Source organism: Urocampus carinirostris, chromosome 6 (assembly GCF_059441175.1).
Source record: "Urocampus carinirostris isolate Australia breed hairy pipefish chromosome 6, RoL_Ucar_1.0, whole genome shotgun sequence".
Classification (NCBI taxonomy): domain Eukaryota; kingdom Metazoa; phylum Chordata; class Actinopteri; order Syngnathiformes; family Syngnathidae; genus Urocampus; species Urocampus carinirostris.
The window spans coordinates 30,828,006-30,853,583 of NC_142354.1; the positions used below are offsets into that span (position 1 = coordinate 30,828,006).

At 40.1% G+C, this 25,578-nt stretch overlaps 1 pseudogene; it reads right to left on the reverse strand.

The window, feature by feature from the left end:
* Positions 1-14,280: 14,280 nt before the first annotated feature.
* On the reverse strand, positions 14,281-14,440 carry LOC148364554 (U2 spliceosomal RNA; annotated as a pseudogene).
* Between the last annotated feature and the right edge of the window lie 11,138 nt (positions 14,441-25,578).

Consider the following 25,578-nt stretch of genomic DNA (forward strand, 5'->3'; position numbering starts at 1 on the left):
TTTTCTTTTTCTTTATTTAATTTTTGTCATGTCCTGCATGGTCGCTATGACAACCAGCTGGTCCCGCCCCATGACACCGGCTGACACAGATTGTCTTAACGATGTGTGTGATTCATAAGGGCGGGTTTTGGGGACTGCTGGTTGCTGGATCATTGCATTGCTCTGTTCTGTTCTGCTCTGTTCTGTTTTGTTTTGTTTGACTCAAGGAAGACCTGTCATGCCCGTTAGTCTGTGTTAGTAACTTTAAGCCTGTTTGTGAGTATTACCCAGTCTGAATTTCTGATTGCCTGTAGGTCTGTTTTTGTTTTGTTTTTGTCCCTGCGTGTTCAACAACTTTTATTTTCTAAATAAAAGTAATTGATCGTTACACAATTGAGTTCACCCTTCCTGCCCGTCCTGGTCCGGCTTCCTGACAATTTTCCTATTCCCTCTCTTACCTTATCTCTCTCTTTCTCTCTCTCTCATACTCTCTCCTTCTCATTCTCCTTCCTTTCTTTTCAGTCTCCATCTTCCACATTTTGTCATTCTCTCTGTCTTTCTTGTTTTCCCTTCCTCTCTGTTTTTGCCTTCCTTTTTTCTCATTTTTCCATATTTTCTTAATTTGCTTTTTGGACTATTTTTATTTTATTTCAGAATTTGCTTTGACTGTGCATGTCTTTTTCCTGAAAGCAATTGGCCTATTTCTTTCAACTATCAGGTGTGAGTAAGTCAATTTTTCTCCTATAATTAGTTATTAAATTCTAAAAATTCAAGTACTGTAAGTACGATGAATGGCGTTCAAATGGATGTATTTAGGAAGAATTATTTCAATGTGTGGGGCAGCACGGCGGCGCAGTGGTTAGCGCGTGTGCGGCACAGTTCTGAGGTCATGAGAGTGAACCTCCTGTGTGGAGTTTGCATGTTCTCCCCGTGCTTGCTTGGGTTTCCGCCAACATTCCAAAACATGCATGTTAGGTTAATTGGCCGGTCCAAATTGTCCCTAGGTGTGAATGAGCGAGTGAGTCTGTCCCTGTGTGCCCCGCGACTGTCTGGCAACCAGTTCACGGTGTCCCCTGCCCACTTCCCGAAAATGGCTGGAATGGGCTCAAGCAACCCCGCGACCCTACTGAGGATAAGCGGTGCAGATAATGGATGGATGGATGGATTTTAGTGTATAACAACAATTTGTAAGGTTGCCAATTAGTTCTCGTTTTCAGTCTTATTAGATTCAGCAAAAGATTTTCCCTCGTCATCATAATCCATGCATTACTATAAGAAATGGTGTGAATTACACATTTTTATCCATTATCTGTCTTTTATAATTGAATAGGCTCTCTCATCTGATGTTACACAAGGCACAGGTCATACCTTTTTGCCAGATAACTCAAAGGATGTGTGTGTTGGGAGGAAAAAAACCTGAATAGGAACAGATTGGATGAAAAGGAAGATAAATAGAAAAAAAGTTAGAAGACTGAACATCCTTAGCATGCTAACGAAATGTGATTGCTTTGTTCTCATGCCATGCAAATCAAGGAACCACATCAATGCGGTTCTCTGTTACCAGTGAGCGGGAGATAGAGCAACGCGAGAAGAGGAAGAAGTGAGCCTAAACCATTTAAGATTCTGGAAGGAACTCAGTCCTTCTTGTCACTCGTCCATCCTCCCTAGGAAACACAAAGAGCATTATGCATGAAGCCCAGAAGGTGTCTGAGCACGTGCCATTCCGTCGCCTTCCTCTGAAAAAGTCAACCCGACGTCAGTTGTCAGGGAAGAGATTCAAGCAATATAATGCACCTAAGATCAATGAGAAAGTTACAACCCGTCCCTTGACCACTTCCTAAATCCTTCAACTAAAATGTGACTAACCGCTAGCTACCTTTCAGATCTGACATCTGTTTTCCCGACGGGGGGGTTGTTTAATACAAAATGTCACAGAGGGAGATGAAAACAAATATTCAAGTGCATCGTGTCCTTTCCATGCAAAATAATCTCAAAGTGCTGTCACAGAGTTATATAGGTTTGGGCAGATTTTCTCCTGGGTAGGAGTTGAAAACATCCATCCGCTTTGCTGCGAAATTCAGTGAAGTGGAGCAAGCTAGGGATGTGTCAACCACACAAACACAGTGCTGTTAAGCCCCCATGCCCCCCCCCCCTATTAAAGCTAAAACCCACTTGAGAGAGTCTGATCACCTGAAAGAAAACTCCACGTAGCGACATATTGTAACAAGCAGTGGTAACGTCATTCATCTCTTTAGGAATTGTATTTTTTTCCCCAGGAACATATTCCGGAATGAGATCTTATCAGAATCCATCCATCCATCCATCCGTTATCTGCACCACTTATCCTCAGTAGGGTCGCGGGGGTGCTGGAGCCCATCCCAGCTATCTTTGGGCAGTGGGCAGGGGACACCCTGAGTTGGTTGCCAGCCAGTCGCGGGGCACACAGGGACAGATAACTCACACCTAGGAACAATTTGGACCGGCCAATTAACCTAACATGCATGTTTTTGGAATGTTGGAGGAAACCGACGTGCCCGGAGGAAACCCACACAAGCACAGGGAGAACATGCAAACTCCACACAGGAAGTTCAATCTCGTGACCTCAGAACTGTGCTGCACACGCGCTAACCACCGCGCCGCCGTGCTGCCCCTTATCAGAATCGTAACCCATTAAACAGTTTGACTCTAAAGAGGTAAAGTGGCATGTGTTGCTTTAAGATCAAAACTGCAACAAAATATTATTTGATTCATTGATTGATTCATTTCATCCACCAATGATTTTGTACTTCTTTGATAAATTGTTTACAATAAAATGATTTAATTTCGATGACTCTATTGTAAGGCAGGACATTAGTTCAAAAACTGCTGGATGAAACCTACAGCTAATTGATTCTCAAATGTATTGTCAACTACTTTTATCATGGTACAATAATACATTTTATTCTATTGTATTCTATTGTATTCTATTCTATTGTATTCTATTCTATTCTATTCTAAAGGATTAACCGGGGGTCAGCAATAAGGAGCCCTGGAGAGGCATGCGTTTTTTTGGTGCTTCTCGTGGCTCTGTGGTGCTTTTTAAAAATGTTTCATCATCGTAAATTTGATGTAAGAGGATAAAGAGGCCACAGACATTAAGTAACAATTTTCAATAAATATTAATATTTATATTACAAATATTAATTATGTGTCACCTTCCTCATAAGGTTGCATAAGGTGGCTGCAAACATATGGTTTATTTATACTTTTGGTCCAATATGGCTCTTTCAACATTTTGGGTTACCGACCCCTAACCTGTCCGTTGCATTCAAAATACTCGCGGTTGGACTAAGATGCACGTTTGGATGTCTTCGCATAGTCCGATTACTAACAACATTTGATTTCCAATCGGATTTTTACCTGCATGTGAACATGCCTGAATTGAACTCAGTTAAGTGACTAAGCCCCTCTTGTGACGGAAATATCTGATAGGTAAAAACTTCTGCCCATAGGAATGAAGCTCTGACAAGCAGCTCACAATTCCGCTCCAGACAACTATTGGTTTTGTGTCAAAAAGCTACTTGAGAGTTGGACGTGTTTACCTCCCTGCTAATGGCCAGGCAAAGGCCTCTTTATTATTCTGGCCTGGACCTGTTTTGCTGAGGGTGTCTCCACAAGGTTAATTAGTGGGGGGGTCCCCTGAGCTTCCTGGAGCGATGTGGGATATGTTTGGGATAGTGGAGGTGCTTCTGCACAAACAAGGTTAATGGAGCCTCAGACAACTGCCTCTTCTCTCCCTTATCCTTATCCACTCGCATCCGAATGTGCGACGGGGCCCGATTTATTCCTCAGCTGTTTTGCAGGCGGTCGGGTTAGACCACCTTGGGAACGTGAACTGTTGGCATTACAGATTATGATGACATATATTTACATTGCATTATTTTTGTGTTATTTCTCTTGGCGGTCCTAAAGACCAGTATGGAAAACAGACAAATGGGATTCTCGGCACCAAGCTCACAGCTCAGTCATTTGTCAGTTATTTTTTTTCTCCCGTCCTAATTGCATATTACTTATATCCTGAAAGCATGATTGGGAAAATAAACATCATCATCCATTAGTGCTCCAGCTATATTTCAGCTTTTGATGTGTTCTATGCACTTCTGTGCTGATGGTGGAAGTGTGTGTATTTATCAATTTTATCATTCCATGTTAAAATTGCATTGGTGGGTTCAACAACATATTATTCTAAAGTGTTCCCTCGCCACTTTGCGGTTTGACTTTTGAATCCTCAGTGCATCATGGACTTTTTACTGTAAATAGTTCTGCGGATTTTTACGTACATCACATTTAGTTATAAGAGCGTCAATACACAATAAGAGAACTGACTTCTGTTTCTGGGGAGCTTATTGGACCAACAAGGAATAATTGTTTACATAACTATGAACAAACAAGTAACCCCTAGATACATGTTATTTCTGAGCAATCAAATCAGGGGTGCAAGCACGAGAGATGTTATCAAGCAAATAAATGTCGCTTCCATTTAACTTTTGGTATTTATTAAATGATGACTTAATTAATGGTACTCAACAAAATCAACAAATTACCATGCTCGTTTGCTCCAAAGTGAGCTGGACTATAGTCTGTTTACAAGGTGTTCATATGCCATATTTTCACCACCATAAGGCCAGCATAAGAGGTTTTATCCATCCATTATCTGCACCGCTTATCCTCAGTAGGGTCGCGGGGGTTACTGGACCACATTCCAGCCATCTTCGGGCAGTGGGCAGGGAACACCCTGAACTGGTTGCCAGCCAGTCACAGGGCAGACAGGGACAGACAATTCACTCGCTCATTCACACCTAGGGATAATTTGGACTGGCCAATTAACTTAACATGCATGTTTTTGGAATGTGGGAGGAAACCGAACTGCCCAGAGGAAACCCACGCAAGCATGGGGAGAACATGCAAACTCCACACAGGAGATTTGATCTCATGACCTCAGACCTGTGCCGCACAGGCGCTAACCACTGCACCGCCGTGCTGCCATAAAACGTTTTGGATTTCCTTCAAATTGTAAGGCGCGCCTTATCAGGACGTGCCCCCTGTCTCTCATGCAGGTTGGCAGACAGAGACCAGCTCGGTGGCCTTAGGGTTGAATGGACGCCCGTTCCCTAGAATGGGAGGTCAGAGGTTTGAGCAGTGGCCAAGCCTTGCTACAATTTTCGATGCTTTTGTGAGATCGTTCACATTTGCCCCCAAAATGTAACTTCCATGTATCTCCTGTGACTTTTAAGTGTCTCTCTTTTGATTGCCATCATATCGTGCTTGTACAGAAAAGGACGTGTGACGTCATGCATTGTTAGCGGTAGTGCTCATGGATGTTAACGTTGTAGCGTATCTAGCAATTTGAAAGTTATTGTGGAGGTTGAAAAGAGCTGTGCCCACAAATATAGATTCAATCCAAAACCTCACTTTAATGATTGAATGCCTTCCATCTTTTTGGCCGCCCTAGTGTGTTGATTTCTATGCTACGTGGAAGAAAATGGAAACCGAGCAGCCACGGCGAGAGAATTGATGTTTAATGAATCGAAGGTTTTCAAATAGGAGGAACCTGAGAACGAACTCCGACAAGTTTTTATCCATGCGTTGTACTTTGTAATAAATACTTAAATATACCATAACAGAACTCACTTTTGCTACCACTGCATTTTTAAATACACACACTTGTGTGCCTGTCTGCGTTACGCTGAAAAATGGAATTAACCAGCGCTTGCATGAGTCTGATCTTTGATTTAAATACTATGGTTTTGTCCCTTCCAGATGGGTTTAAGTCTGGCAATTGCAGCTGTGGTTTGATCAATCTTGGCCATGATTTCTGATTCTGATTTTTACGTTTGGTGATGGATTCTAGCTCTCTGTGGTTGATGGTGATGTTAGTTTTGATACTTTGGGGATTGTTGGGCATTCCTTTTTTTTTCTGTGCTGATTTTCATCCCATACTGGCTTGATGCTTTGACCAGGCAATTGACCAGATTTCTGACTTCCTATTCGTCTCCTGCCAATCTGGCAATATAATCAGCAAAACGGAGGTTAGTGATGTTGTGTGCCTCATTACTGGTGTGGGTCAACTTAATTGAAGAGACGAGTTTTTTCCAAACTAGTCTAGCCTTTTTTGAGCACCACATACATTTATAGATTGTTATATACAGAAAACAGGTTGCTTCAGAGCTACGAACATGATCCTCTCCATGGAGATGTTGAATAAAGTTGGAGAGAAAATGCAGCCTTGTCTCACACTGACTGTAGTTTGAAACCACACACTCCAAAGGTAATATTGTTCAGTACCGCACTGTTGGCATTGGCATGAAGTTGGTTAATGGTCTGAAATAGTTTTTGTTTCATGTTTTACCTTTGCATGGTGGCCCATGCCATACTCTCTTATATGCCAAACGTAATAGAGGTGTATCTGGTGTTGTTGAAACTTCTCACATAGGATACACGGATTAAAAAATGTTAAAAATATGCTCTGTGGTGCTCCTTCCATCTTTTAAACCTATTCTTAGGCCAGGATGTTTTCAGCCTATGGTTTCAGTCTGTTCAAGAGGACCTTTGGCATAACTTTACTTGCATGGCTAATGAGACTGATAGTTCTGTAGTTGGAGCATAGTTAAAGGTTTCCTTTCTTTGGTAGCACAATTACTAGTGTTTTTGTCCATGCAGATAGCCACTGTCCTGTTTGCCAGATCGTTCTGCTAATCTTTGTCAAGATGTCTATAGTTTGCCCACCACCATTTCGTTTGAGTGTTGTCGATTCTTGGAGACTTTTGGTTCTTCAGCCAGTGAATTGGTGCCTCTACTCCTTCTCTAAGGATGGGGAAGTTGTATCTTCCCCCTGGGCCAGAATTCTTTCAGCCCCACATGGTCTTCCTGTGTCTGGTGGTCGTTGAGTTTGGTGCAGTATTTTGTCCATCAATTCATAATCTCTTTTTCTTCGGTTCTGTCCCTCATCCTGAATGCTGCTAACTTTTGCCTGTTTTGTCTGTGTGAGGTATTTTACAGTAAATGTTAATCATTTTTCGAAGGAATACACTTTGTTGTGTCAAGCCAAAACATTCTCCATTAAAACAAAAGATTTTACTAGAAATGGCATGTTTGTTCATAAACAATGAACATCATAATAATAAAACAACAGCCTTATCAGTTTGCTGATCATTTTACCATGCATATGCATTTTTGGTTTATTTTAATACATTTGTATTTGTTAGTGCAGGGATCAGCACAAGTGCAGCAAATAGTTGACTAATTGACAACTAGGAATTGGGACCATTTTCTCGGGAGCTTTGGGCCTAAAACCATTGTCTGGCTTTTTTTGCTTACATGTTTTCGACACATTACGGACCAACTAATTGCTAAAATTCCAAACCAATTACCAATCAGTTTCTTGCACTTTTAACTTGAACTGATGTTCAATGAAAATATTTAAACAATTCTACAGATATTAGAAAACGTTTTTTTCAGCCTTAACAAATTGTGGATTCATTGGAGCACGTCATGACCACAAACGCTCCAGTTAGAGTGTGACCAGATACAGAAAGAGAAACATTGCTGCTTTGTCAGTGACTCAGTTTATATTAATCGCTTCAATAATTTGCTCAGTACATCTTATTATTTTCCTTTATTGCCAATATTTCCATGTACAGGAGTAGAGCTGCCAGGAATGAGTAAACAATCTTAAACATTTCCTTTATAGATCCGTGGCGTTTGAAAAAAAAGCCTGACGTAAGATCAATTAAATCAAAACTGCCTCTATAACTCCCTTTGTAGGATACCTAGCTGTCCTAAAACATGCTTGACAAAAAACAAAAAAAAACATTGTCTCAATAATTCCATCATAAGGTCCTTAGTTATCCAAAAACTTGCCGGATGTAAACTAAGAATCAATACATCCTTATCTGTCGCAAAATAGGTCTGGTGTTAAAAAGAAACTATTTCATTAATTACTTATAAAGCAAGGTTTCTCATCTCGTGTGTCAGGACCCAAAAGTGGTTTGCAGGTTTTTTTTCTTGGCAAAATGCCAAGAAGAAGAAAAAAACTGAGGGTCTATTACACTTCTTAATAGAAGATGGCGTTTATGTGGTGCTTAATCTCTGCTACCTTTTCAGTCAATTGGAAATTGTTGGGTTTGTTTTCTTTTTCTCCCCATAATGATGAGTCCCAAGAAAGTTAGTTATGAGGGGATTGAAAGGGGAAAAACTGTAACCACAACAATCGAGAAGGAATGAAGTAATGAAAATGATGTGCGTGGCTGCCATTAAAGCACTGCTGGAAGGTACCATAAATTATCTAAAAATGTTATATTTTTAGCTTTTTTTTTTTAACCATATATGGATCTTTATTAACTAAGAAATTAAATAATTATCAATCTTTATGTACACACTTTATGCATATTTTGAATTTATTTTGATAAAGCTGTAAAGCATTCAACGTTGGGTCAGAATTCCATTTTGCAGTGTCATAAAAAAAAAAGAAACAATGTCAGAACCTCTGCATAGAATACTATGCTTTAATGCAGTTATTCACAGTGACTGAGTTATCCGATAACACCTGGGCGTAAGATTTGTTATCTTGAATGGGGGAAACAAAGGAATAGTCCAAGCCTGATCAAGCCAGAGGCCAAATCAGTGGGACCCAGCCACCGACCTCAAAGAAAGGCTCCAGCCATCAGCAGCTATCCACGGCTTCAACACTCTGCATCCAGTGATTCTCTTCCCGACCGGGTCGCTAGCCTTGAGGACTCCTCACTACTCTACCGCCGAGGACATCAAGACCGGGCCTTCACCTTCTTACAGAAGAAACAGAACCACAGACCATCTCATGGTGCTAGGTATTGGTATGACGTTGAGGGGGAATTCTTAGCCTTTAGAATAACTAAAACCGTTTTCCACAAGTTTTCTGTATATAACAATCTATAAATGTATGTGGTGCTCAAAAAAGGCTAGACGAGTTTGGAAAAAACTCGTCTCTTCAATTAAGTTGACCCACACTCAAATTTTGCTACATGGCTATTTCAGAGCAGTTTCAGGAGGTCCCTTGGACGCAATGTAGGTTTTTATGCAAGTATAAGCACTACTTGAAGTTATTTTGGTGTTTCTTGTCATTTGTCTTTTTGTGGAAAGGGTGATTATATTTCACTATCTGTACTATAAACTAAACAATCCTTTCCCCTTCTCCCCCCTTCCACCTCTTTGACATCCTTCAAGAACAACATGATTTATCACACCAATATCCCCTTCAACACCTTCCTGATTGCTTTGATTCCTCTATTGACATTTGCCAGCTCCACACTTGCATGCATTTTTCATGCTTACTCTGGGACTCCGGAGGGTGGTCATCAATACACTCCCCCAAAAAGAAACAAAATACTAATTTAGTCTTGAAATTAAGTATAGTCTAAAAATATTTACTTTTCAACGGGGTTTTGGAGGATTTACATGCTAAGTGATCACGTAAAAAATCTTTAGAATGATTTCTATTGAGGATCAGATTGTAAAACTGTTATGCCCGTCTTTGGTCGTTTCTTTCAAATGCAATTCATCCTTCCAGACCAACGTGAGCACATTGATAAATGATAATTGATTTATATATATATATATATATATATATATATATATATATATATATATATATATATAGACTAGTTTTTTTTATTTTTATTTTTTTAGGATTTTTGTGTATCTTCCAATAACGAGTCAAATGCTGGTGCTTCGGCAATGCCTGAGAAAAAATACATGTGTTATATTTTATTTTCATTATTTAAAAGACCATTTCATCAAATTTGCTTTGAACTGGCAGCACAGCAGCTGGGTGGTTAAAGCACACCACACGGTGCGGAGGTCTAGGGTTCGATTCCAGCTAATGCGGCCTCCCTGTGTGAAGCTTTCATATTCTTCACGTGCCTGCTTCGATTTTCTCGGGGCATTCGGGTTTCCTTCCACATTTGGTTAATCGCGGGTCCAAATTGAATCGTATGATTCCATGTATCCTGTCCCTGGCTGGCAACCAGTCCAGAGTGTCCTCTGCCCACTGCCTTAAGAGAGCTGGAATAGGCTCCAGCACCCTCTGAGACCCTAATGAGGATAAGCGGTGCAGAAAATGGATGGATGGTCTTGAAACCCAACCAAAATTAAAGTAAAACTATAGTCATGCCATTTTTAAGAATTTAATTTGTTATTAAGCATGATATCAGGAACTGGCATGGCATCATCCCCTAGAGGGCGCCAACCTAAATGGAGTGGCTTTACTGTGCACACCTGCTCCTAATCAGCACGCCTGTCCTAAGTGATTACCAGCTCTACTTAATGACTGGCTTGGAAAGCATGGACTTTTGGATTGTTACTTTGCCTTGCCCTCCTCTTTTTTACCTTGTTCTTTCTGTCAACTGCCCTCGGACAACTTGAATTCTTGCAACTGCGAGTTGTTTCCGAACTGTCGTTTTTTGTGTATTTATGGACTTTACCACACATCACCTTTCCAGATTGAGTTTTTATCCCCCTCTTCCATTACGTTTTCTGCATTTGGGTCTGCACCCACCAACCATGTGCCTCCTTTGTAATAATTGAGAAACACAATCTTTGTTTCCATTTTCCATTTGTTTTTACTTCTACTTTAGCATCACTGCAAGCATTGGAACCGTGAACGATTGACAAGAGTACAAGGAAATACAGTACTATAAAACTGACTTGCAACGTCTTTACGTAGCACACCAGATTCTGAACTGTGAGAAGAAACATTATGGAAGGTAATTTGGCCAATAGCATGCTGGCATTCTCATGATGTCATGGTGCAGACCAATAGCAGACCAGCATTTAATATGATATAACCTACTATCTGACAGGTATCTGGTTGATGTAACTATATACACAGAAAACATCCCAAAATTTGAATTTGATAAGGTTTTTTGAAGGCAAAATAATCTATTGATGTCTTGCAGTGGGGGGAAATATGTCTTGTAGAGGGGCTGAACAAATTTCGCTAATTCCCACTGTAAACTCAAACCATCCCAAGGTGTGGTCAATGTATCCCGGGGCTGTACTGTAAATGTTTGGCGGGCCAGATTAAAAAGCTATAGTTTGCTCACTCTTTTTTCTAGACAAAGACAAAATTGTCAGTAGTCCAGTATATACTTGAGCATTTGTAAAGGTGGTGCTAAATCCTAAACACCGTTTCTCGCTGGAAAAAATGTTTATGTTGCCATAATCTTCACAAATCTGGAGTAGGATGAAAAGAAGGTTGTGATCATACATATGTATGTAGTAGTGACATTGTGATCCCAACGTTTGCACTCAAAAGATGATGACTGGATATGTTTGCCATCTGTTATATGGAGACATGCTGAATACTCGATGGCATTGACCGTCCTGTGCGGTATCCATCTTTTCCCTTCTCTTTTCTTCGCTTATTCTAACTTCTTATTCCATCAAGGAGTCAGCGCTTGCTGTCTGACTAAGCTGCTCGAATCCTTGGAGTTGACTCAGCAGTTGAGTGCACTAATCCTCGATCCTGCTCACTTTTTTAGTATTCTGTTAAAAAAAAATTTAGGTGATCCTTGGACGGTTAAAACCGAAGAAATCTTTCAGTAGACAATGTAAAAACGAATACAATTTGTGTTTTCTCTTGAGTGCGTTTAGCAAATAATACGATATACTGAGTGTAGCCAAAAGTCAAGTCAAGTCATTTGTATTTGTATAGCCCTTAATCACAAAGGGCTTCACAGGTTATTACACAGACTATTTTTTCAGACTATTATTACACCATCCCCTGATCTGGAACCAACATTAGGGCAAGGAAAAACTCAAAAACCTCAACATGAGGAAAATGAAGAAACCTTGAGAAGGGACCGCACATGTGGCATCCCCCTTTCAGGATTACCAGACAGCAAAGAATGTTGCAATCACAAATAATACAGAGATATTGTCCACGAAAAGTATAGGTTAATCATATGCAATAGAGTAGAAGTGTGTTTTAAGCTTAGATTTAAACATTTCCACTGAGGTTACAAATCATATCTCAGGGGGAAGAGCATTCCACAGCACCGGTGCCCGGATGGAGAACACTCTCGAACCAGCGGAACACTTCTTGGCTAAGACGCAAGAAGTTGAGTGACATCCACTCTTTTATCTCAGTGAGTTAGGCCTCCAAATTTCCACAATTTTGTGTGGCAGATTCCTCCAACGGAAGATATAGTTGAGTGTCATCTGTGTAGCAGTGGAAACTGATATTATACATGTGAATAATATCACCTAATGGAAACATGTAAATGCTGAAAAGAAGGGGGCCAAGCACTGAACCCTGCGGAACACCACAGGTAACACTAACACGCTCAGATGTCAGTTCGCCATATTTAACACAGTGCGTCCTATCTGAGAGGTAGGATCTGAAGCATGAGAGGACGGTTCCTGAGAGACCAATCCATTTTCCAGCCGTTCTAGTAGGATATTATGGTCCACTGTGTCAAAAGCAGCACTAAGGTCCAGCAGCAGCAAAAGTGATGAAGCGCCAGAGTCCATTGCCAGTAGGAGATCATTGGTTACCTTAATCAGAGCTGTTTCAGTAGAGTGGTTAGCCCTGAATCCTGATTGAATTGATTCAAAAAGATTGTTCTCGGATATGAAATCATTCAGCTGCTGAGCCACTACTTTGTCAAGTACTTTAGAAATTACATAAGCTTTCTGGATCAAGGTTGGGTCGTTTCAGTGTAGGTTTAATAACAGCGGACTCAAAATCCGCTGGAACTCCACCTGAGGAGAGTGATATGTTTATAATATTTAGAACTGAAGGTCCAAGGACCCCAAAAAGCGAACCTGGAAGCAGGTCGAACAGGCAAGTCGTCTGGTTGGCCGTATTCACCACCTGTTTAGGATTATCGAGTGACAGTTCACTGAAACGGGACAAATTCCCTGGACAGCCACCACGTCGTGCATCTATAGATTTCAGCCCTTTAGTATGTGTTGTATTAATACTGTCTTTAGCAATTTCTTCCTGTATGGATTGAATCCTCTTATTAAAGAAGACCATTAAGTCATGGGCTGAATGGGTGGATCCATCTGGGATAATCTGTTGCCTTGTAAGTGATGGTACAGTGTCGAAAATGATTTTGGGATTGCTCTTTTGTGACGCAATCACCTTCGAAAGGTAGGCTGATTTTGCAGAGGCAAGGGCCGCTTTATACTTTAACAAGCTGTCACACCAGGTTTGATGGAAAACCTCAAGCTTGGTAGCGCGCCATTTTCTTTCAGATTTCCTGCATTGTTTAAGGGATCTAGTTTCATCAGTAAACCAAGACGTGCGTCTTTTAGGTCGTGATTTAAGCCGTATGGGCGCTACTGAAACCAGGACACTAGCCAGGGTAGCATTAACCTCATTCATGAGTGAGTCGATAGAGCCTTTGTATGAAGGAAAGGACGCAACTGCTCCTGAAAGAAGATCGGAGAGCTCAGAAACTGTGCCAGTGCTTTTTTTGTACTACATTTAGCTAGCACCTCGAAAGTAACTAAATAATGATCAGAGATAACGGTAGTACACGGTAACACCGTCATGTTTGAGGTTTAAACTCCCCGAGTCAGAACCAAATCTAGCGGGTTTCCATCTTTATGAGTTGGCAAATCAACCAGTTGATTAAAACCAAATGCATCAATTAGAGACCGAAACGCAAGAGTAAGTGAACTGAGTGGGGAGATCATATGAATGTTAAAGTCCCCCATAATTATAATTTTGTCTGCATAGGTTACTAGTTCAGACAAAAACTCAGCAAATTCATCTAAGAAAACTGTGTATGGCCCTGGTGTGTGATAAATAGTTACTACATAAATTGACAATAGAGAGGACCGCATAACAAGAGCCTCGAACGCCTTGTAATTATTAGAGGTACGAGGAGTAAATTTGAGCGTTTTTTCAGAAATTAGCGCGACACCGCCACCCTTCTTCAAAGGGCGTGCTACATGGTTGCTCACGTAGTCTTGAGGAGAAGCCTCATTTAGCGGTAAAAACTCATCCGGTCTCAAACAAGTTTCACATAGACCAATCAAGTTAAGTTTGTAATCACGAATAATATTATCAACAAGTAAAGCTTTAGGAGCAAGCGATCTAATATTTAAAAGGGGGTTTTGGGGTTTTTAAGGGTTATTGTTCTATCTTCGTTATTCATTATCCATTATCCGTTATCGGTCAGTTCATAATACGCTACAAAGCCTAGGAGCCGGGACACTTACTCTTAGCCAAAAGGCCAAGCTAAGGTCCTTGCCCTAAAGCCCTGCTGCGATCATTGCGAATGCACCGTTCCCGGAGGTACTGCAATACCGGGCCGATGCGTGGAGCGGACAGAGCAAGCTCCTATTCCATCTCCAGATTGCAAAAATCAAAGATCATGGCAAAAGGCCAAGCTAAGGCCAAGCTAAGGACCTAGCATCAATGCCTAGCTAGTATAAGAGCACCATATCCTAACCACTGCGGAATGCACCGTTCCCGGTCAAGAACTATAGAAATGATCCCTAAGAGTAGACCAAATTTTAGCTTTGCTGAATTGTTTAACTTAGCTATAGCATATCGTCATCTGCATGATGCCATGACACAGACCAATACTCCAGTCAAGTCATGTTTATTTGTACAGCCTTTAATCACAAAGGGCTGCACAGATAATAGATTATTATTACACCTTCCCTTGATCTGAAACCCACACGAGGGCACGGAAAAACTCAAAAACCTGAATATGAGGAAAATGGACAAACCTTGAGAAGGGACATGAGGTAATCCCCCTCCCAGGATGACCAGGCTGCAACACATGTTGCAATAAAAAATAATACACAGATATTGTCAACGTGAAATATAGGTCATTCCTAAGCTATAGAATAGAAGTGTGTTTTGGGCCTGGATTTAAACAGTTCCACTGAGGTTGCAGAAGTATTCACATTAAAAATAATTTGAAAGTAATTGGCAATAAATTGAATTATTTCAAGGAACAATTTAATATGATATGATATCAGACCTCAAACCTCCTGTGTGGAGTTTGTATGTTCTCCCCGTACTTGTGTGGGTTTCCTCCGGGCGCTCCGGTTTCCTCCCACATTCCAAAAACATGCATGACAGGTTAAATGGCCGGTCAGAATTGTCCCTTGGTGTGAATGGGCGAGCGAGTTGTCTGTCTCTGTGTGCCGTGCGACTGGCCGGCAACCAGTTCAGGGTGTCCCCTGCCCACTGCCCGAAGATAGCTTGGATTGCCCCCAGCACCTCAGCGACCCTACTGAGTATAAGCGGTGCAGATAATGGATAGATGGATGAGTGGATGATAGTAGAGCAGCATCATGTATGTCGCTAACCATTAGCAGACAGGCATCTAGAGACGTATGAGGCACATGGATCACCCAAACACCGACTTTTGTATGTTTTTGGGCATGAAAAATAACTCTGTTGATGTCGGATAGTGGGGAAACGCTGTAAACGAGAACTGAAAAAAAGCTTATTTCATACAATAAAGTGAAAACGCCGTAAAGCGGGGATGCTGTTCTCTGAGGGTGTACTGCTTTTTATTTTCGGCACGTTCAGGCGTAGGACCAATTATGCAGCTAAGAAAAACGAAAAATGGACATCAGACTGTTGTAGGTAAGGTATTTGAATCTAGGATTTTCTCATTGTGGCTTGTGCAGTCATTTCAGACTTTTTGCAATGCAGGGCAATACAAATAAACGTCAATTTACTTGACTGGAACTAAATGATAGTGTTTTAAATGCTAGTATTTCTTTGTTTACAGCTATGATGTAAATCAAGAGCGTTCTATATCAAGGTAAACGAACAGTCAGTTCTGAAACTGGGCACAAAAATGACACCGCCAAAATAAAAAAAAAGGGATGTTGAATTCGCAGAGCTGTTGAATAAAAGGACACTTGATATTGGAGTGCAAAAGGAGACCGAGACTGACAGTCTGTGGCGCACTCCGGGCAGGGTTGGCAGCCCCTGGCTGTGAGCCGTGTCTGTTGTTTTCGGAGCACCCCCGCCGCCATTTAAGTGTGATTGAGGGGTTATTTCTGACTGCATACCCTGTTGGGAGCCGCCATGCACTGACTCTTGGCGTAATGACTGCTCGCTGAGTGTAAACTGATGATAGATTGTTGGGGGAAACCGCAAATTAGTCACTCCCCCTACACATTTCTTTGTTTTCCTCAAGGGGGGAGACAGCGAGGCGACAGTAAACGATCAAACTTTATTATAGCCTGTGGAGCCCTTAAAATATAAATGGGAAAGTAATCTGTGTTGGACAATTGTTTTCAGCATGATTGTGCTTGGATGATTGTGAATGGATGATTGTTCAAACTTAGAAAAAAAGCTTTTCTATGAACGAACAATAGTTTGGAGACCTATCAAAAAGGAATTCTACAAATCCCAATCATTTAATCCAATATACTGTCTGGAAACAATTAAAAGTCCCCTTTAGTGTTTATTTACAGAATACAAATCAGTTACATAAAAAGGTTGCAACAGGTCACAAGTATGGAGATGCAAAGAGCCTGCAACCATTCTTAAACTAATTGTCAGGTAGCAGTAGAAAAAACAGGACCCACTCGCGTAACGTACTCACAGTTTATTGGGGAGAAAAGAAAAGAGCGCACACACGATCCTGAGATCGATGGTCGCGGGGAGTAAATTGCTCGGAACGCGGAAGTGGTCAAAATCAAACAGATTGTGGCGAAACCAAAACAGGAGCAAAGACACAGGAAAAACGGAGATTCTCAAAATAGAGTTTCGCAGACGCTCCGACAAACGACGACTCACAGGACAGCGTTTAAGTAGTGACAGGGAGCAATCTGTCAACGAGCTTCAGCTGGTGTCCATGGGTGGGTCCTATTGGACGCTATGGCAACCGTGACAGAAGCTGGCGCCAAACGGTGGGGACCAATCGGGCGCCATGCCAACTGTGTCACTAAAAAAGCAATGTCGAAACAAAACCGAAATTTCCGGTGCAAAAGATTGTACAATAAGTTTCTATCTAAACTTGTGCGATATCTCTCAAGGACACTTCTTGATACAAAACAAAGCTCATCTTATTAAATGAAGAAGCCATACAATAGGGATCTCCAACGTTGTGCCCATGGGCACCAGGGTGTTCTCTAAGGACATCTGATATGCCCGTGGACCTGTTCTGAAAATGGCTCACCAGTGCTGGGTCCTTGTAATTTTTAGCAAAAATATTTTTTTTTTTTGTGTGGTTGACTGAGTCTGCTTTACCCTACTTCAAATGTTTTACCTTTTATAACATATAGCATAGTAACAAATAGTAATAAAATGATCAGTTGTGACTTTCTAAATGCATTTAAAACTCGGTGCCCAAGGCTCTAATTAGAGGCACAAAGCAGCTCTCAGCTTGAAAAAGGTTGCTATAAAATCATTACGAAATGTAGTCTGTGCCAAACATAGTCAGTGAATATTTTAAATTTTTATCATCCTCACTAGCTACGTTTACATGCAGGCAATAATTCCATAAAAAAAGGAATATTGACAGCATTCCGATTATGTAAACGTACACAATAATCTGAGGTCGGATTTAGTGTGAAGACGATCGTTGAGTAAAGCATTCATTTACTGATTCGTCGAATGTGTATTTTTGGTAAAAATTTGAGAGGTGTGTGATTTGCTCGTACATGTTAAGTATAAATGAAATGGATACAAATCCATTTCTGATAAGGCTGAATCGAAAAGTTATAAATTGTTGCATTCTTGAATCTTGTCATACTAGTGAATGTGAGATCGAATAGAATCATTTCTATTTCATGGGATGACTTTTATATTCATTAGGCTAAGTAATTGAGTGTCCATCAAACTTCAGTTCATGGGATTGATTGCAATTCTATATTGTATCAAGAGGATGTAGGAATTATAGTCATAAAATATTTACGTGGTGTTTCATAAAACCCTGTATGACGTTTGTATTGCTTAACAGCAAGCTTTAAGAACATACAGGATTACAATATTCCCTTTGATTTTTCCCGTTAATCCCTCCCATAACTTCACGTTTTAGGTGAATTTCTGCAAAATAGGTACTATATACCATAGTCCCTTGTTTATCACGGTTAATGGGGACCAGAAAGCCTCGCAATATGTTAAAATACGCAAAGTATCCCCAGTTATCAACATGAACTCTGCTGGCCCCTGTTCGTAAAAATATTAGGAATAATGGATCGTGACTGTACGGGTGCTGTCCATTGTAGGTGGGCTACAACGGCACTGAATGGAAAAAAATGCTCTGCTGACTTTAGCTCTCAGCAGTGGTTGACTTAAATAATGGAAAAAAGTCGCTCAAGTGCCGTTCAAGCCCAACAAAAATACGCTCTGCCGACTTCTGCTCACAGCAATATGCGATTGAGGATAATATATTGCAAATATTTTTAGACTGCAATGCAGTACGCAGCGCAAGTGAGCGATTACAGTACAGTAAGTTTGTACTATACCTTGACGCAGGAATCTGTTTTACTTGTGTACATGACTGTGCTTGTGCAGTTTCTCTCATCCGGCATACTCTTATGCTGCAAAGCACTCCAGCCGTCTAGTACAGAGACAAATGATACACGCTTGTTGCTAAAAAAAAGACTCAAGTGTATTGGCTAATTTCTCTGACATTTTTGTTTTATTTTCAACCCCATTGCAAAAATCTTAAAGTCCATATATATATATATATATATATATATATATATATATATATATATATATATATATACATATATAATGGATTTGACAGTTGCATCCATCCATATGGAGTGTAAATCTATGCTTCTGGCAGGCAACGTTCTAGCTCAACTTGCAAATGGCCGAGATAAGCAATATAGCAAACTTCCGGAGCAAACAAAAATGGTACTTGATTGATTTTGGTAGATGACATAAAAAAAATCTTGGTTTAATTAATGTTAAATTAAAAGTGGAGACAGTCTTTTTGTACATTTGCATTTTTAACCGTCATATTCAAAGATTCATAAAGTACTGCCAAAATTCCATGATGTGCCCAAAATCCGCAATGCACCAAGGAAATAAAAGTCGAATGGTGATATTGCGAGGGAACACGACTTCTCGACTAAAAAAGAGCACAATTGTTAAAAACAAGTGCTACTTTTACATTTTTTAAATGAAATACCTAATCCTATTCCTTTTTTCCTCTGCAAGGGGTTCGTTGCCTCAGTTTTGTCTTCTCTTCCCTGGCATGCTGACACCCAGGGTTTCATCTCAGCTATTGGCCTGTGCCATAATCACTGCCCCTTATGATCGCTTTGCCCTCCATGCCCTTTGAAGATGTGCTTTGTAATGAGGGCTCCTGAGGTCTGTTTGAATGTTCTATTTAGGTAAAGATCATCGCACGCGTCCTGCAGTTTCCTACTTGGACACTGAGCCAACTTTTACTCGCTTTGCACAGTTGTTGTCCTGCCCGCAAGGTCGTCTAATGGATGGAGCACTATTGACTCAATAAAAAGGAAGTTGATAAGGGCTGTGCGGGTGATTATAAGGTTAGCATACTGTTAAAAACAAAATGTCAGCATTTGGCACACCGTTTCCCACCTAGACTGCGCCACCCTGGGAGGAGTGGCTGGAGAGCACCCACCAGCACCTAATCTGTCTCCATGCATTTAACTTATCAATACTGCTCTTTATATTGACTGACAGCAGAGGTTGACAGAGCCATGGTCATGCCAAGTTAGTTTTTTTTTGGACACTTTGTCAGTTGTTGAATACCATTTGTTTATTTGCTACGTTAACCTTGGATTTGTTTTCAATCATTAATTGTTTTTCTTTTAGCATGCTTACCTTTTGTCCGGTTTCTCCCGCTAATGGGTCAAACACAATGAAGGTAAATATTGCTCTAGTTCTACACCTAAATTTTGCTTAAAATTATGGGAGACAGCAGCTTATTTTAAGTATTGATTATCTTATGTGTGTAAAAGAAATACATTTTTAACCTGAGAAAAAAAACATTTACAATATTTTGTGTACTTTACTAAATAAGTTATATAGAAAATGTAGTAAAATAGAGAACATTAACAACATTTTTCATTTTCATTCATTTCATTTCATTTAACAATTACAAATAGCATTTTGTCTCTCAATGGGGCAGAACATTAACTGCAAAACAACTTGTATTGTTGTATGATCGTTTTGCCCGTATAAAAATATGATTAATTAATTCCTTAAATCATTTAAAATTGGAAAAAATACTATTAATAATGATGAAGATTATAATAATAGTTTTTAAAATGCCCCATTGAATGTTTATGTATATCAGTGAAGAACTAATTATATGACAATTTTTTCCCATCCTAATATTTAGTAAAGTGTTGCTATTATATCTTATGAAATAAAATCTAAATGAGAAAAGAAAGGAAATAATTTCTCTATTTTATGGGTATTTTTGCTTATTCTACTGAAGAAATAAGATATGCTAAGATGGAGAAAAATATTGACTACAATGAGCAATTCTTGAGCCAATGGGACAGTGGAGTTTGGGGGTCAGTAAAAAAGGTAGAAAATTGCTAAATTTATTAATTAAATTGTTTATTATTTTACTGTCCGCAGTATATTGAACACGTCTAAAAACCTTGTCCTATTGGTAAATCATTCTACTTGTCTAGTATCATTTTCCTAATTCATTTTGTTTCTCTTTTTTTACACTGTACTTCTACTCTGTGGTTGATGAAACAAAATAGTAAATACAGTGTAATTTTTAAAATATATATCTCTATAACAATTTTTTTGGCCTACAGAACAAACATGTCCTTTTTTTCTGTGTTTTTGAATACATGAGAATATCTAGCCTTTCACATATAACTGTTTCGAAACTCCTGGGACGAAATGCAAAAATCACATTCTGACAACAAAAATTAATAAATAATATTTCCTAGTGCTGCATTTCCATCTTTTAGCCATCGTGCTGGAATATCATCGGGAAAGGAGCTGGGGTATATGGGACCCCAATGACTACAATGGGGACCAGGCAGTCAGCAGAGCAATTTCCGTGAGATTAGGTGCCAAAATTTGATTCATAATATACTCATGTGAACACGCTGCAATAGGAATGATTTTTTATTTGTGTTTTATTTGTTTGTATTTGCTTTGTTATTTGAAAAGGAAGGCTCACTATTCTTTAAAATATCCATCCATTATCTGCACCGCTTATCCTCAGTAGGGTCGCAGGGGTGCTGGAGCTCATCCCAGCTAACCTCAGGCAGTAAACAGGGGACACCCTGAACTGGTTGTCAGCCAGTCGCGGAACACACAGGGACAGACAACTCACTCGCTCATTCACACGTAGGGACAATTTTGGACCGGCAAATTAACCTGAGATGCATGTTTTGGGGATTTGGGAGGAAACTGGGGTGCCCGGAGAAACCCTGCGCAAGGACGGGGAGAAAATGCAAACTCCGCACAGGAAGGTTCAACCTCATGACCTCAGTACTGAGCCGCGGACGCGCTAACAACTTAGCTGCCTTTCTGTCCTTCTTTAAAATAATCTATTGTAAATTAATATCAATATTATAATATACATAATATAGATATCATTTTGGGAGGGGAAGTGGTGAATTACATTTCCGCCCGCAGGAATATTAACTGTAAACACTTTCTTTGACGGCATTAGAATCGTCCTTTTTCATGGTGGGTCTCTTTTTGCCTTTTTGTCCAACAAAATGTGAACTACACTCATGCGGGCGGGAACCACTATCCCTGATTTCATATGGCTGCGAGCTGGGACTAGCAAGGCACACCTTTGTCGAACCTTAAAACACTTTTTTGCTGTTATATCTGCCTAAAATGAAGTGCACTCATGTGACCGCAATCCATGTTCCCATGGAGCAGGAGCATGCTATTGTGGCCTGCTTAAAATTAACTGCGCTGTTTCGGCTAGAACCCATTATCCCCAGTCGACTGTTGTTAACGATGGGGGGCTGAGAGACCAAATTTGCTTCATGCACGGCCGATCTTTTTTCCGGTTTGGTCTTAAATAAACCGCACTCGTGCTGGGTCAATTCAACGGCCTTGGACCTATATTGCTCTGAGTGGCGACTGGCAGGAGGCATTTCTGTTGGGGGATCCTTTATGGCTAGCTTAAAATGAAAAGCAGGGCCATGGCAGCAATCCATTATCTCCGGTTAAATATTGTTAAGGGGGCTGGTTGAGGCTTTTTAAGTATGATGTATCAGCTTGCCTAAAATGAACTGCACTGTTTTGGCCACAAACTATCATCCCCACTCGGGTATTGCTGAGAGTAAGTGCAGAGAGAGCAAATTTGTGTGATGTGTGGCAACACATTTTCCTCTTTTTTCCGCCTGAAGTGAACAGCGCCTGTATGGCTGAGATACATTATACCTGGTTGACTATTGCTGCAAGCGAAGGCTGGCAGAGTGCCTGTTTTTTCAGTTTAAGCCACTGAAGCGTGCATTTGTAGTCCACCAAAAATGAACTGCACTGCACTTGGCTTCTATCATATATTCCAAGTCGACTATTTCTGAGAGCTGGAGCCAAGGGAGCAGACTTGTGTCATGTGTGGCAGCCTTTTTTTCCTTTTATTTCCGCCTAAAATGAAAAGTCACCTGTGGATCCGTGATCCATTATCCCAGATCAATTATTGCTGCATTTTTACGACTTTTCACGGGTCGGTCCGCTAAGGATTACAATTGTGGCCCACGGAACATTACTACTGCCCTCTTTTGGCCGCGATCCATTATCCTAGTCAATTATTCCTGAGAGTGGCTGCAGAGGGAGCAAATTTGTAAATCGCTTGGTGGCTCGTTTTTTCTCCATTCTTTTTGTCTAAAATGAATCGCACCACAGCGACAGAGTTCCATTATCCTTGGTCGACTGTTCCTGTGAGCAGGGGCCAGCATTACTGCTTCACATATTTGTGCATATCTCCGTGGGTTTTGGTCCCCATTAAACACAACAAACGGGATTACAGCACAGTGGTACCTCTACTTACATATGAAAGTTTCAGGTTACGAATTACCCGTACGGGAAAATATTGGCATTTCAGGATAAGAAGTCAAAAATACAGAACAGTACGCGCTGCTATTAACAGCTACTAGAGTTTCCCAGCATTCTATTTGTGTCACCGTCATGGTTCAAAATTTCGAGACAAAAAAGAGAAGGGTTTCCGGCTAGATAGGCCCGGAATAAAGACATTTTAGTCTCGTATTTGAGGAAATTTGTCTTTCATGTTCTGATGCTCTTTCCAGATTGATTCAAAAATATACCGTACTTTTGTGGGGCTTGGAACAGATTAGCACATTTACATTTAAAATGCGTCTCTACTTGTTTCAGGTTGGGAAGCTACTCCCAGAAAGAATTATTCGTAAGTAAAGGTACGACTGTTTATGTAACTGTCTGCAAGTGCAGTTATCTATTAGTGCATATAAAAAAATAGATATCTCGATTCCTCATGCATTATTGTTGTATCTGATATAGATTAAAAAATACAGTTTCTCCTGCCCCAACCCCTTGGGCAGATATTTCAACCCAATGCCGCCTCTGACTCAAAAAGCCTATGCATACTCCATACGTTTCTTTCCCACTATCTGTTTTTCTAGAAGATGAAGGAGTTATCACAGTGCACATCGGACCATTTCGACTTTTAGCACGTAGCCGGAATTTCGATTCCCTCGCTGTCTTCTCCCCAGCCGGCCGTCCTGTCTCCTCTAACCCCAGCACTTGCCATCGGCTCCAGTCACACTCCACTCACTTCCATGTCAGAGATCCTCGAGTGAAACCGGTCCTCAGGGTTATAATTTTACCAAGCGGGGGGGAGATGTGTCTCCATTCAAACTAACCTGATTATAGGCTATCTATTTGCCTGTGTGCGTACACACTGTAATCTGAAATAACACCTGGGTGATGCAAAATAGAAGGCATGCCAAAGTACTTGGCAAACCCCCAAAATGAATTATGATGGACAATTCTTCTCTGTCATGACCTTGGAGAGAGCCCCATTCTGCTTATTGCTCCCTGGGAAAGCAAGTGAATACACTCTTTTATTACTGCCTCTCTATGAAATGTGCGGTGTATGTTAATCCTTCCGGGAAGGGAAAAGCAAAGCCGGTTTGCAAAGGAGCCAAACAATGCTGCAAAGGGGAGCATGAAAGACACACACAGGCGATGGAAATGTCTTTTCCTTGGACAGAGAGCATTCAAATGAAAAAGCCAGAAAGGAGACAGGCATGTGCAGAGTCAGATGGGAGCCAGTACACGCTAGTGATGGGAATTCTGCCTTGTTGTTGAGAACAGGCTCCTGCGGCCCGGTTGACTAAAGAGAGCTGACTCTTTTTTTCGCAGGGGGTAAAACAGAGCAAAAAAAAATAAAAAGAGAGATATAAAGGAAAACAAGAAAAAAAAGAGAGAAAACAGAGGAAAAAGAGTAAAAGGCCAGGGAAAAACATAAGGGAAAAAAAAAGAAATAAAAGCTGTGAAAAAGAGAGAGTAAAGGAAGAATATTCAATAAAAACGTATGAAAAAGGCCAAATAAAAAAAGAAAAAAAATAGAGGGAAAAAAAGAAGTAAAAAGCTAGGAAAAACAAAACTAAAGAAGATAAAAATAAAAGGAAAAGAGAGAAAAAAAAATCAAGAAATAAGAAGTAAAAGTCTAGGGGAAAAAAAGAAGAAAAAATGAAATAAAAATTTGAAAGCCAGAAAATAAAAAAATTGTATATTAGGTCCCTGTTTTACACAGCTCAGTCGTCATTTATCTTTGAAGTATTACTGTAGTTTTTTTTTTAGGTTTTTTTGTAGTATTTCTGAAGTCGAATTATTATTGAAGTTCTGTAGTTTTTTTGTCGTGTTTCTGTAGTCTTATTACTGTACCATTTTTTCAGTATTTCTGAAGTAATTTTTATGTAGCAATACCATAGTAGTACTGTATTGTTTTAGTATTTCTGTATTACTTTTGTTGTATTACGAAAGTAGATTTTTTTGTTGTATATCTGTCATATTTTCAAAGTATTTTTGTATTGTTACAGTATTTTATGATTATAGTATCGTTGTAGTATTACTGTAGTAGTACTTTTTTTTTTTTTTGGTATCTCTGTTGTATTTGATAATATTTCCATATAAGAATGTTTGTTGTATATCTGTAGTATTTCTTTAGTATTTTTGTAGAACAGTGTTACTGTAGTTTTATTTTTGTGATATTTCCATAGGAGAATTTTCTTAGTATGGATATAAGTGTAATTTGCAGCATTTTTGTTGTAATCGTATTTTTGTAGTAATATTTTGGATTACAGTATTATGTATTGGTATTTGTTCAGTGTTTCCATAGTAGTCATTTTGTCATATTTCTTTAGTATTTTTGTAATATTACTGTAGGTTTCTTTTCGTACTATTTTTGGAGTAACTAATTATGTAGTAGTATTTTGTAATATAGTATTACTGTAGTTGTCAGACAGGACGAAAGGAAGACTGAGATCACTTGCGCTCGTTTCTTGGTTTTATTGAAAGGAAGGAAATGACAAGGTGGGATTCTTCGATCCGTTGGTTGGCGGATTGACGGAACTTGACAGGCGGGTGAAGGCTTGGCGGGAATGGTCGCGGACAGGCGTAATCGTAGTGTT